Genomic DNA, 13,249 nt, shown 5'->3' with positions numbered 1-13,249 from the left:
TTGAAAATAAAATGAAATATTTGTAAAAGGTTTTGTAAACTTTTCAATACTATAAAATGCTATTATTATTTTTATCATCTATACATATACACATATTCATGTACATATACGTGTGTATATGTGTAAGTTTTCATTTGGAAAAAAACTTAAATGGTTCTCTACTCATGTATTCTACATCTTTATCTTTGTTCACTTAACTTGTGCCATGTTATTAGATGTTTCTCAGTGGTGCACTGGAGAGAGTGACAGTGTTGGAAACAAGAAGACCTGAGTTCAAATCTGGCCTCAGACACTTACCAGCTATGTAATCCTTTAGCTTTAGTTTCCTCATATGTAAAATGATCTGGAGAAAGAAATGGAATACCACTCTAGTATCTTTGCCAAGAAAACCTCAAATGGTTTCTATAGGATCAGACACAACTGAAATGACTGAACAACAGCAAAACCTTATTATTTTCTTCAGTCACCATGGTGGATTTTGTCCTCCTTTTGGACTAGATTTCTTTTAAAATTTCTTTTGCATTGAGAACTTCCAGTAATGACACTCCTTTTAGCAATTCAATTAGCTGCTTAGAGAAGTGCCTGGGCTTCAGGCTTTCTCAGGGTTATATAGGGAGTATATGTGAGAGAGAGGACTTGGGCTTAGATCTTACTCTCACATAGAAAACACAATAAATCTTGTTTACTTGACTTTCTGATTCCAAGGTCAATTAACTGCCAGCTCTGTCATACTGAAATCTACTGCATTGAGGTACTTTAAAAAACAGACACACATAGCATGATAAGTGACTCCTGTCATGTTTGAATTTTAGGCCTAGGATGGATTCCAAGATTATAAAGGCTGTTTTTCAGATGAGGTTAAGTAACAAGGCTAGCTAGTATTATTAGAATGCATTATACCTGATTTCTAGTACCTTGTTCTTCACCACTCTCCATTATACTGCCCCCGACCAGACTTTAATCGGATAATGGAAATTCTTGACATTTAGACAATGTGTTTATGTGACCATGGCTTCAACTATTTTTGTTTCTGAATTAATAGATAACTTCCCTATAATTTACTAGTTGGATATTATAGCAAAATTAGCTATTAATATCAATGAAATAGCTTTACTGACTATGCTATGGCCTGAATATGCAGGTTTTGTGTACATAGGTAGTCAATTTATTATTAAAAAAAACTGGCAGAAAACTATTTTTGGCCAATAATCCATAAATGGATTAGGGGTGGTGGGCTGATATATACATATATATGTATATAGATAGATAGATAGGTATCTATCTATCTATATCTACATATGGTGCATACATGCGATCTGCATGTGGCTATAGACATATGAATATTTTTGTTTGTTTATTTGAGGATATGTGATTCATTGGTACAGAGAAATCCCAATCTATAAACTTTGTCACTAACACAGCAACCTATCCTTTGATCATGATCACAAGCTATTACGTGTCAAAGACTGGACTTCACCAAATGTTCCTGACTCCAAAGTTATTATTTTGTCCACTACATTATACAGTAATAGTGTGTGTGTGTGTGTGTGTGTGTGTGTGTGTTTAAAGAGTAGGTTTGAATGAAAGTTTAAAGAGTAGGTGAGTTGGACAGCATTGGGGTGATAGTATGTTACACTGGGGACAGTGCTAAATTTGGTAGTAGAGGACCTGGATTTAAATCCTAAGAGAGAGGCAGATAAGTTCTACTTGATCACCTGCCATGGCTGATGAGCCCAAGAAGCAGAATTTCTTTAAGCAGTAAATTCTGATATTTAAAGTAGGTTTGATAACTAAGCAGAAATTCCAGATAGAGAATAGAAGAAGAATGAGTAGGAGAGAATAAAGAGAGTGCTCATACATGATTTTGACTGATGTGTCTTTCAAAGGAATAGAGAAAGTCCAATATTCAACATAAGGAAATTCCTATACTTTGAGAGGAGAATAAAGATGCTAAAGTATTATGACTGTGATAAAATAATGAAGTTGGAGGAAAAAAATGTTATTTAAAATGGATGGTAAACACTGCTGCACTAGGACTTTTCCTTAGCATGCTCTTGAACTTAGATTTCCTTTGAGGTCTAGGAGATTTGTTTAGGATAAATGAGAAGCAATCTATTCTTCACTTTTTTTTTACTTGACCTTTTGTCAAGTTCAGACTCTCAGACTATTTCTCTCTAGCATTTAAAATCCTGAAAAGTCCTTTAAAAAACTATCAATTTTGATATATTTTTTCTTTTTCATTCTTTTCAGATCAAATTACGCCAAAGCTAATTTTCAAGCAAACAAGGAAAAGTTTTGTTCCTGAGTACAACTTATAGTAAGGATGCAACCATTGAAATTTTCAGAAAACAGTAGCATTGAAATATTGAAAAAGATCTTAGAAGTTTTCTCATTCAGTTGCCCATGTCATCATGCGGGAATACACAATATACTTAGCAGGTGTTCATTCCAGACTGTGTGCAACCACTTTCAGTGATGGAGGATTCACCATCTCTCAAGGCACTGAATTTTTGAACAGCTCCAATTTATAGTCTATTTTTCCTTATATTAAACTTCATTTACCTTCTGGAGCTGTATGAAATAAATCTGCTTGCTCTCCTTTGTGACAACTTTTCGAATCTTCAGCAGTAGCTATCATGAAAAGTACTTCCAACTCCCCACAAATCTTCCTTTTTGGAGAGCTGAACAACTCAGTTGTCCTAAGTATCTCTCATAAAACATGGTTTCAAGTTCCCTCATCATCCCAACATCCCTTATTTTGGATGTTGTCTTGTAATGTCCTGCTTGAACAGGAATTTGGTGGCCATCATCAAATACAGCATGATCTAGTTAACTGTCAATGCAATGTGCTGTTATCTCTTTTTTCCTGGAAACTACTTCCATATGTTATCAAACTGTGCTTTTTAAAAAACTCAACCATAGCATCCTGCCAAATCTTACTGAGCGAACCAAAACAATGATATATTACGTTGACCCCGTGTTTGCTCCATAGATATGGTCCTTTCTGTTCCTCAAACAAGACACTCCAACCTCTTAATTTTGGGCATTTTCATGAACTGAACTCCATTCCTAGAATGCTCTCCCTCTTCAATTCCTGGCTTCCCTGAATTCATTCCTCCAAGTACCAACTAAAATTTCATCTCCTACAGAAAGCCTTCCTAAGTCCCCCTTAATACTGGACCCTCCTCTCTGCTGATTATATACAATTTATCTTGCCTATAGTGTGTTTGCACATAGTTGTTTGCATGCTATCTTCCTTATTAGATTGCTAAGTCCTTGGGATCAGGGACTATGTCATTTTTTTGTGTGTTCTTACTAGTTGACCTGACACCTAGTAGGTGTTTCATAAATCTCTGATAACTTGACTAAACCTCTTAGCTCTTTCTTCACAGAAGTTACTTCTAGACTAGGTTCTACACCTCTTTGGGTTTATATTTGAACCCAAGCACATGATTTTGCCTTTATCTTTATTAAATTATTGACAAACCAAGAAACCTGACAGTTACCACATTCCAACTTTTTAGTGATTTGCATACATGTCAACTCTCCAGTAATAGACTGGAAGAACTAAAATCCCTGTTGAGGGTAGGGATTACATTTTGATACATCGTATTTCCCTTAGCTCTTAGGAGAATGGTAGTTCAAAGTATCATAGTTCACATGGCAGTTCACAGTATTGCAGATTTAGAATTGGAAGGAACTGTAACGATCATCTAATAGAATTCAAATTCATTCATTTTGGAGGAGGAAATTGAGGTCCAGAGAAGTGAAGTTACTATTCTGATGTCATCTAGGTAGTAGGGAGCAAATCAAAGTGATCAATAAATGGTGTTGAATTGGATAAAGGGAAAGAAAGAGGATAAGCATTTATATAGTGCCCATTATGTGCCAAGCACTCTATTAAGCATTTTTTACAAATATTATCTCGTTTGATCCTCACAACAACTCTGTGAGATATGTGTTATTATTATCCTCATTTTATAGTTTAGGAAACTGAGTCAAAAAAGGGTAATTAACTTGCTCAGGGTCACACTGCTAGTAAGTGCCTGAGGTAGGATTTTAACTCAGGTCATCCACTTCACAACCAGTTGCCTTCTAATTGAATTCCATATTGTTAAATTTGGCCCATCAATCTAACCTATGAAGAAAATTTTTTTCTTCTTTACTTCTTCATGTTAGTGATCCTTTGTATTATGTTTTTGGCTTAACAGATCACAAGATTAGCATTCAAGTTCAAACCACAGGGTGCTGGAAATGAGATACCAGAGATAGAGGGAAATGGGATATATTGCAGGGATATGCAGAAGTAGATGGAAATCGGAAACACCTTAACTTGTCAGTTACAGTTATTTCAGGCAGTGATAAGAATAACTTTGTCATTCATCAAATTCAGCCCTGGTCCTAGTTTCCAATTCTGTGGTATACAGTCAGGTCTGTATGTCCAAGAATATGACATGGAAGTCAATACATACCTCCTTTGCTACATAACTTCAAAATCTTTTACTTGTTAGTCTTTCCATGTACCAAAGAATCATGTGTAAAATAAGAGTGTTTTACACTTATACATTTCCCTTTTCTTCTTTTTCTCTCCCTCCACCTCCAAGAGAAAAAGCAATGTCCAGTTTTTTTTTTTCTCCTCCAATGAAGTCAGTTCTCAGAAAGTAGAGAAGTTGTTATTCATGTTAAATAACAACCGTCATGGTTCATTTCATAATGTCTAGTTTGAGGTTTCTGTGACTCTTTTATATTTGTGTATAAACATGTTTGCTACTCATGGACTCATCAGATTCCTAGTTAGGTCCTCAAAAAATAAACTAGGCAAAGGCTTTATCACATGGGGAGTCACTGGTGTAAAATTACTGTGTAAGTGAAAATTGTCCTTACCTTCCTTGTCCCATGCCAGCTTTGTTACTGACGATTTATAGAACTCATAGAATGACATCATAATGTGAGATTTTAGTATGCAGGTTGCCAAAGGCTGAAGGGATCTTACAGTATGGAATGTGTCATTCTGCAAAGGACAATGAGGCTTAGACCTATGAGACTGTGTTCTTCTCAAGGTTATCTCATAAGATTACATGTTCATGCAAAAAGGGAATATTGTAACAAGAGTTTCTGGTAGTTTATGAGAGCTAACATGCTTCAGTGGGAAAAAGCCCTAGATTTAAATGCTAGCTTTGACATTAATTAATACTGTATGACCTTCGAATCAATTTTCGAGACATCAGGTGTTTGCTTTTTTTAAAAAATTTTTAAAATAAGGATGGCATTTCCTGGATAGGAGTGTTACATATGAGAAAAAGTTTTTGTAAATATTTATATGTCATAGAAATGCAGATTATTTTTACTTAATAGTAGAAAGATCTTGGTACTAATTGCCTGTGGTAGGCAAAAATTTTTGCTATTACCTGGGTACAATTACTTATTAAATGTTACTGTTGTAGCAGCTTCAAGAGGGTTGGCTTACCCGTCAATACATTTTTTGCAGAATATAGCTGAAAATAAGAAATGAAATCAAATATTCTATAGTAACTAAGGCATGTATCACAAAGAATAGAATCTAAAAAGTGCTTATGTTTTGCTCCTAGGAAAGCAAATCTCTCACAGCCTTTGACCCTTATTTTATACATGATTCTTTGGTACACGGAAAGACTAAGAAGGAAGATCCTTTATTAATGTTTAGAATAATTGATGGCAGAGTAGGCAATTTTTAATGGTGATTGATTAACTCATCTTGAAGATGTAAAATTGGATTTCACTTAACAAAAATTCAGTTTATATAAACACTACTTTCTAGAGCAGCAATAATGTAGTGAAAAAAGACAAAGAATTTGGATTCAGAGGACATAAGTTTAAATCAAAAGTAACTCTCCCACCAGTCTCTTCTTTTTCTGAGTTTTAGCTTCCTCTCTTTTAAAAGATCTAGATTTTAGCTAAGATTCAGTGTACTACATCATGTAGTAAGAGAACCACAGCTAGATATAGAATAGCTAAAAAATGCCCAAAGCTTTCTGGAACACACTGTAATGAGGTCATTAGCCAAGTGATTCCATCAGAATCTCTATGGTATTCATACTTTTGCTTTCTACCCTACTAATTCCCAAGACTATTTTTCCCATCCTCCAAAACCCCTCACTTGAACCTTCCATCCTGCTCTCATCTTACATCTCTTCTTTTGTGACTAAACTCCTTTAAATAGCCTTTATAACAGCTACCTTCACCTTTCTTCTGGCTCACTTCTTAATCTCTTATAATATGGTTTAAAATATGCCTACTGGCTTCCCTGGTTTCCTTCAAGTCCCAGCTAAAAATCCTATCTTCTATGGTAAGTCAAAACATACCAGACTGTGTCCTAATTAGAAAATCCAAGAAAATGACTAGCTCAGGTCAACACAGGGAGACAGAGAGGTTAAGGGACTCTGGGGATGAGGTTTGTCTAGAGGTTTACAGTGCAGAATATTCCAGTGCACAGAAAGTGAAAGAGATTCTGCGGCTGAAAACCAGGGCAAAAAGTGCTTCCCAACTCATACAGGGCTAGTGCAGAAGGCAGGAAACTGTGCCAAGGGACAGTCCTATTGTTCACTTCCCAATGCAGGTCATGGTTCCAAGGAAGACCAAGAAGGCAGGTTGAACCTAGGAGTTGCACTACAGGATGAGGAATAGACAGCCTCTGTACTGAGCAAGATATAAGTTCAGAGGCAAACAATAGCTGTGTGGCTCATCCCCCAGGAATTGAGTGGGATGTCAGTTCCAGTCTCCAGTTGAGTCTAAAACCTGCAATGACATTAATCCTAGACCAAGGAGGTGTGTATAGTTCTGTTGCTCTGAACCTGCAGAGTTTCCCAGATGACTGATTTTTGGTGAGTCCAGCAGCATTTCATTGAAACTACTAATCAGGAGTAAGAAAACTGGAGTATTGCTGTATCTCTGAAAAACAAAAAGATTTACAGAATGCTTTTAAGCTTAATCTGAATTATTAATATTTCTCTATCACTTTCTTAATCCTAGGTGTTCCACAGAACAATAAATCAAGTCATGCTTTGCAATGTTTGCCAATGTCTGTGGTGTAAATGCTCATGGTGAAGATACAAAACTCAGCTTGCCAAGTCCCAATACAACCCTTGGTTTTGCACGGACCCAAACCTAGGTCAGCACCTTTCAGAGCTCAGATCAGGCAACAGTGACCAGACTTCACCCTCGATTGCACTAAAAGCTTGATCTGTTTCTGTGACCCTGGAATAACATAACACTCAACACCCCAGGAGAGCAGCAGAAGGTAGAACACAAGCTCAGCCCAAACATAAGTATGCCCAGTGGGACTTTAGCCTGAAGTCAAAGGTCAAGAAGTAGGCTGGAAGAATGAGCAAACAAGCCAAAAAAGTGGACCTCACCAAGAAAGAGCCATTATGGCACCAATGATGCTTAAGACAGAAACCCAGAAGAGAGTGATTTTGTAACATCTATAAGTAAAGACTCAGAGCAAAAGGTACCAGCAGTGTAGCTCACAAACCCAAATTAATGTTCTTCCCATTAAGAATTAGCCCGTAGACACTTCTTATGCCAAGATTGCATAGTAGACAGTAAAATCACTGTAGTTCTCCCTCAGTCACTTCCAAATAATCATGAAATAGCACCCCAGACCAAATCCTGGAACAACAGAGGAAAAACAGAGTGGAGAGTTCTTTTAGCCCAGGATATTTGGAACACTGGCAAGCAAGATCTGTCAACACTGGGTAAAGAGGGATGCCATCCAGGATAGGAAGCATCCCAGCAAATCAGCAGCAAGCTTCACCTCAGCAAACCATTGGGAGATTCTGAGCTGCAGTGTGGTGGAGCAGGCAAATGCCAACACCAAGACCCCCCCACGGACCTTAGCATAGCCAGGGAACTGGAAGATTTCAGTTCCAAGAACCACTATACATGCTTCAGCTTTGCCCCAGTGGGTTGGCATCCTTCAGTGCCTGGGCTTCAGCAAAACTCTGGGAAGGCAGGCATTCCCCTGTGACTGGGCCTCCATGTGCTTCAGCACAGGCCAGGACAAAGAGGCATCATCTGGAAGGCAGACCTCCATGAGTTGCAGTGTAGCCTATGGAAAATGCAGAAAAACCACGCTGGGCCTAAGCACATGTCAGACACCACCAGCAGGACCCAAGTTCAGCACCATGTAAGTTGCCAGACCACTACAGTCTCCGGCAGTGACAGCCACCCTCTGAACACAGCACCAGACATGAGGGTCCCCTGTGGGCCATATAACAACATCAGTATAGCACCAAATAAATGACAAGGGCCTGCAGCCCCTGGCACAAGAAACCTGAGATGGAGCCCCTTCCACCCTGGAGCAGAGAGCGAATTTAAAATAAAGAAAAGTGCTCTCTCACCACAAAATAAAAGATGAATAAAAACAATAAAAAAATAATCTGGTCACAGAAAACCAACAGGAAAGACCAGGACACAAACTTAGTAGAGGACAAAAATATCAAAACACTTATGGACAAAACCCCAAAGAAAAATAGAAGGTGGTGTCATGGAAAAGCTCAGAAAGGACCTTAAGAATCAGAGAAGAGAAGTAGAAGAATAATTGCAAACATAAATGCAAGTGATGCAAGAGAACCAAGAAAAAACAGGCAAAAGCTTTGAAAACTGCTTAACAAGTAGAATCAGCCAAATGGAAAAGGAGATAGATGCAAAAATCCACTGAAGAAAACAACTTCTTAAAGGGTACAATTGGCCACAATGGAAAAGAATGTACAAATGCTAACATAGGAAGACAACAACCCCAAAAACCAGAATTGGGAAAGGAAACTAATCACATCAAGAATCAATCAAACAAATTCAAAAGAATGAAAAAAAGATCAAAGAAAAAGTTAAATACCTCATGGGAAAAACAGTTGACCTGGAAAATAGATCTAGGAGATACAGTGTCAGAATCATTAAGCTTCCTGAAAGCCATAGTCCAAAGGAGGACCTGAACAGCATCTTTCAAGAAATTATCAAGGAAAAATGTCCTGATATCCTGGAACTAGAGGGCAAAATAAGAATTGAAAAAATCACTTCAGGAAAGAGATTCCCCCCCAAAAAAATTCCAAGGAATATTATAGCCAAATTTCAGAGCTATTAGGTCAAGAAAAAAATGCAGTAAGTGGTCAGAAAGAAATTATTCATAGGTTGGGGAGTCACAATCAAGATTACACAGGACTTGGCAGCTGCAACATTAAAGGATTGAGGGTTATATAACATGATATTCCTGGAAGGGAAATGATCTAGGACTGCAACTAAGAATCACTTACCTGGCAAAATTATGCATAATAAATCAAGCGGAAAATGATCTTTCAGTAAAATAGAAGGATTTCAAGCTTTCACTTCATTTCAAGCTTCCAAATTTTCAGAATGAAACCAAAAATTTGACCCCCAATATCAAGATCCAAGGAAAGAATAAACAGGTAAAAATGGAAAAGAAAACAAGGGATTCAATAGAGCAAAACTATTTGCATCCCTACACAGGAAGATAATGCTTGTAATTCTTAAAAATTGTGTCACTAAGAGTACAGTTAGAAGGAATATACATAAAGGGTATAGGTATAAAGTGAACTTGAGGGAATGACATAAAAAAATAGATGATAAAGAGGAATACTGCCAGGCCTAGAGGCCTGTGTGGGCTACCCGAGTCTTCTTACCTCACCTCCGAGGTCTTCGGTTGTCCAAAACCGGATGTTCATATGAGAGAAAGGACGTTCCAGAGTCGAACAAGGGTTGAGCTTTATTTCAGGGTCTAGTTACAAGTGCAGGGGGGTCTTCCTTAGGAGGAAGAGGGGGAGATTTCCTAAGGAGGCTAGGATCTTAAGGGATTGGAAGTAGAAGTACAAGCGGGGAGAGAGGGGGAGGGGAGAGAGGAAAGAAGAGAAGCGGAGCCTACTGTCCTCTTGGCTCCTCACGTGCTAAGAGCGCTTTCAGGCTTCCTCAATCCTACTTAACCTTCAGCCACACAGTTTGCATCTGAATACCGTGCTGTTAGATAACAATAGTGTGCCCAGATCTGGGACGACCTCGAGGGCAGGGAGATTCCACCCATCACGTATCTCCCGGGGAGAGGCGGAAATACCCGAGCTAGCTGAGCTAGCTCAGTCTGACCTTCTCGAATCCCCGCTGTTCATGGAGGGCCTCGTAAGACTCTAAGATTTAGAAGTCCCACTTTTACCTGCCCGAGACCGTCCACATGGATTTGAACTTCCAATCCCAACAGAATACATTGGGTACAGAAGGAAGGGAGAAGGGCTAAAAACCTATTACAGTGGACGGGAAGATGGAAAGGTGGACAATGGGCATCATTGAATCTTACCCTCAGAAGCATTGACTCAAGAAGGCAATAACATACACAATCACTTAAATATAGAAATCTATCTTCCCCAATAGGGAAGTGGGGAAGGAAATTAAATAAAGGTGTGTGGGGGGAGGTGGGACTGACAGAAGAGAGGGCAGATCAGAGGACATGGTGAGGGAGGGTTGTGCAATGTCACCAGTCTCACTTCTCCTCCAGAGCCATCTGAATCCAGTGACCAAATAGTCATCAGGATGACTGGAAATGACTCAGGATGCACTGAGAAACCTTGGCCCCTTTAGCCAACGTCTATGCAGGCACTTCTTTTGGGTGAAGTAATGTCTGGGCATAGCCCCTTTAATGAGGCAAAGAAAAAGAAAGACATCAGACTGGGAGGGAAATAACAACAGTTACTACGGATAATCACTCTTAAGTCAGGAAGGTCCAGAAGAGAGCCCTTAGGCAGGGGCCCAATGTTGTCCAAGTTTCAGAGTACATTACATTTAAGGTTTTGGGAAAGGAAAAGAGGGGACAGGGGAGGGGAGGGGAGGGAAGGGAAAGGGAGGGAAAAGGAGGAGAGGGGAGATGAGTGAAAAGGAGAGGAGAGGAATCTAGCCAGTAAAACCCAAGTCAACTGGACATCTTCTGGCCATCCAAATTTACCTTCCTTTGGAGAGGAGAAGGAAGGGGGACACAGACATGAGAGGAGGAGCTGAGTTACCCAGATAGCTGGGTCCCCATTCAGGCAGCTGTGTCTACTTACAAGTTGTGTTCGTCATTTGTTCCTGATGAAGATGGCAGATGGAAACAAAACACTGGTGAGGAGGAAAAGGGTGAAAGGGGAGAGAGGACAAACAGAAGAAAGAGTAGGATGGAGGGAAATACACACTTAGTGTGAATGGGATAAACTCTCGCATAAAACAGAAGCAGATAGCAGAGTAGATCAAACAACAGAATTCTACAATATGTTGTCTACAAGAAATAAGTACATGAATACACTACAGGAAATATACACACACACACACACACACACACACACACACACACACATAGTACAGGTAAGGGGCTGGAGCAGAATCTATTATGCTTCAGCTGAAGTTAAAAAAAAGTAGAGGTAACAAGCCTGACCTCAGACAAAGTAAAAGCAAAAATAGATCTAATTAAAAGAGATAAGGAAGGAAACTACATCTTGCTAGAAGGTACCATAGAAAATGTGGCAGTATCTTTTGATTGCTCCCAGACCAGTGTGCAGGCCAGGAGAGGAATAAACTCCTATCCCTTGATTGTGTCACCTTGGAGAACTAAGAACTTACTTTTCCCTAGAGTACACCATCCTCTTCACAAAGGACTCAAAAGTCAAGTAACTTGTTGGGAAAATGCCCAAAAGAGGGAAAAAAATAATTCTATAGAAGGTTACTTTCATGGCGAACAGGTATTTTCCTCCATCATTTCAGATGAGGAAGAACAAAGAATAACATCAGAGGAAGTCAAGGATTCTGTATCCAAAACCTCCAAAATAAATATCCAGTGGTCTCAGGCCATGGAAGAGCTCAAAAAGGATTCTGAAAATCAAGTAAGATAGGTGGAGGAAAAGTTGGGAAGAGAAATTAGAGAGATGCAAGAAAATCATGAAAAGTAGGTCAACAGCTTGCTAAAGGAGGACCAAAAAATGTTAAAGAAAATAACACCTTTAAAAATAGGCTAACTCAATTGGAAAAAGAGGTCCAAAAAGCCAATGAGGAGAAGAATGCTTTAAAAAGCAGAATTAGCTAAATGGAAAAGGAGGTTCAAAAGCTCACTGAACAAAATAGATCTTTAAAAATCAGAATGGAGCAGATGGAAGCTAATGACTTTATGAGAAACCAAGAAATTACAAAACAAAACCAAAAGAACGAAAAAAATTGAAGACAATGTGAAATATCTCATTGGAAAAACAACTGACCTGGAAAATAGATACAGGAGAGACAATTAAAAAATTATGGGACTACCTAAAAGTCATGATCAAAAAAAAAAAATAACCTAGGCATCATCTTTCACGAAATTGTCAGGGAAAACTGCCCTGATTCTCTAGAACCATAGGGCAAATAGATATTGAAAGAATCCACTGATCACCTCCTGAAAGAGATCAAAAAGAGAAACTCCCAGGAATATTGTAGCCAAATTTCAGAGTTCCCAGGTCAAGGAGAAAATATTGCAAGCAGCTAGAAAGGAACAATTAAAATATTGAGGAAATACATCAGGATAATACAAGATCTAGTAGTTTCTACATTAAGGGACTGAAGGGAATGGAATATGATATTTCAGAAGTCAGAGGATTAAAACCAAGAATCACCTACCGAACAAAACTGAGTATAATACATCAGGGGAAAAAATGGTCATCCAATGAAATAGAGGGCTTTCAAGCATTTTTGACGAAAAGACCAGAGCTAAATAGAAAATTTGACTTTCAAACACAAGAATCAAGAGAAATGTGAAAAGGTAAACAGGAAATAGAAATCATAATGGACATACTAAAGTTGAACTGTTTATATTCCTACATGGAAAGATAATATTTGTAACGCTTAAAACTTTTTTCAGTATCTGGGTAGTTGGAGGAATTATATGCACGCGCACACACACACACACACACACACACACACACACATATGCCCATATATAGACAGAGCACAGGGTGAGTTGAATAAGAAGGAATGATATGTAAAAAATAAAATTAAAGGGTGAGAGGAATATATTGGGGGGAGAAATGGAACGGGGAAGGTTATCTCTCATAAAAGAAACAAGAAAAAGCTTTTTCAATGGAGTAGAAAAGGGAGGAGGTGAGAGGGAAAAGTGAAGCTTACTCTTCAAATTTGATTTAAGGAGAGAATAACATGCTCACTCAATTTGGCATGAAAATCTCTTATACTACAAGAAAGTAGGGGAGTAGGGAACAAG

This window comes from Notamacropus eugenii, chromosome 6, assembly GCF_028372415.1.
Source record: "Notamacropus eugenii isolate mMacEug1 chromosome 6, mMacEug1.pri_v2, whole genome shotgun sequence".
Taxonomy (NCBI): Eukaryota; Metazoa; Chordata; class Mammalia; order Diprotodontia; family Macropodidae; genus Notamacropus; species Notamacropus eugenii.
This window is presented reverse-complemented; position numbering follows the sequence as displayed.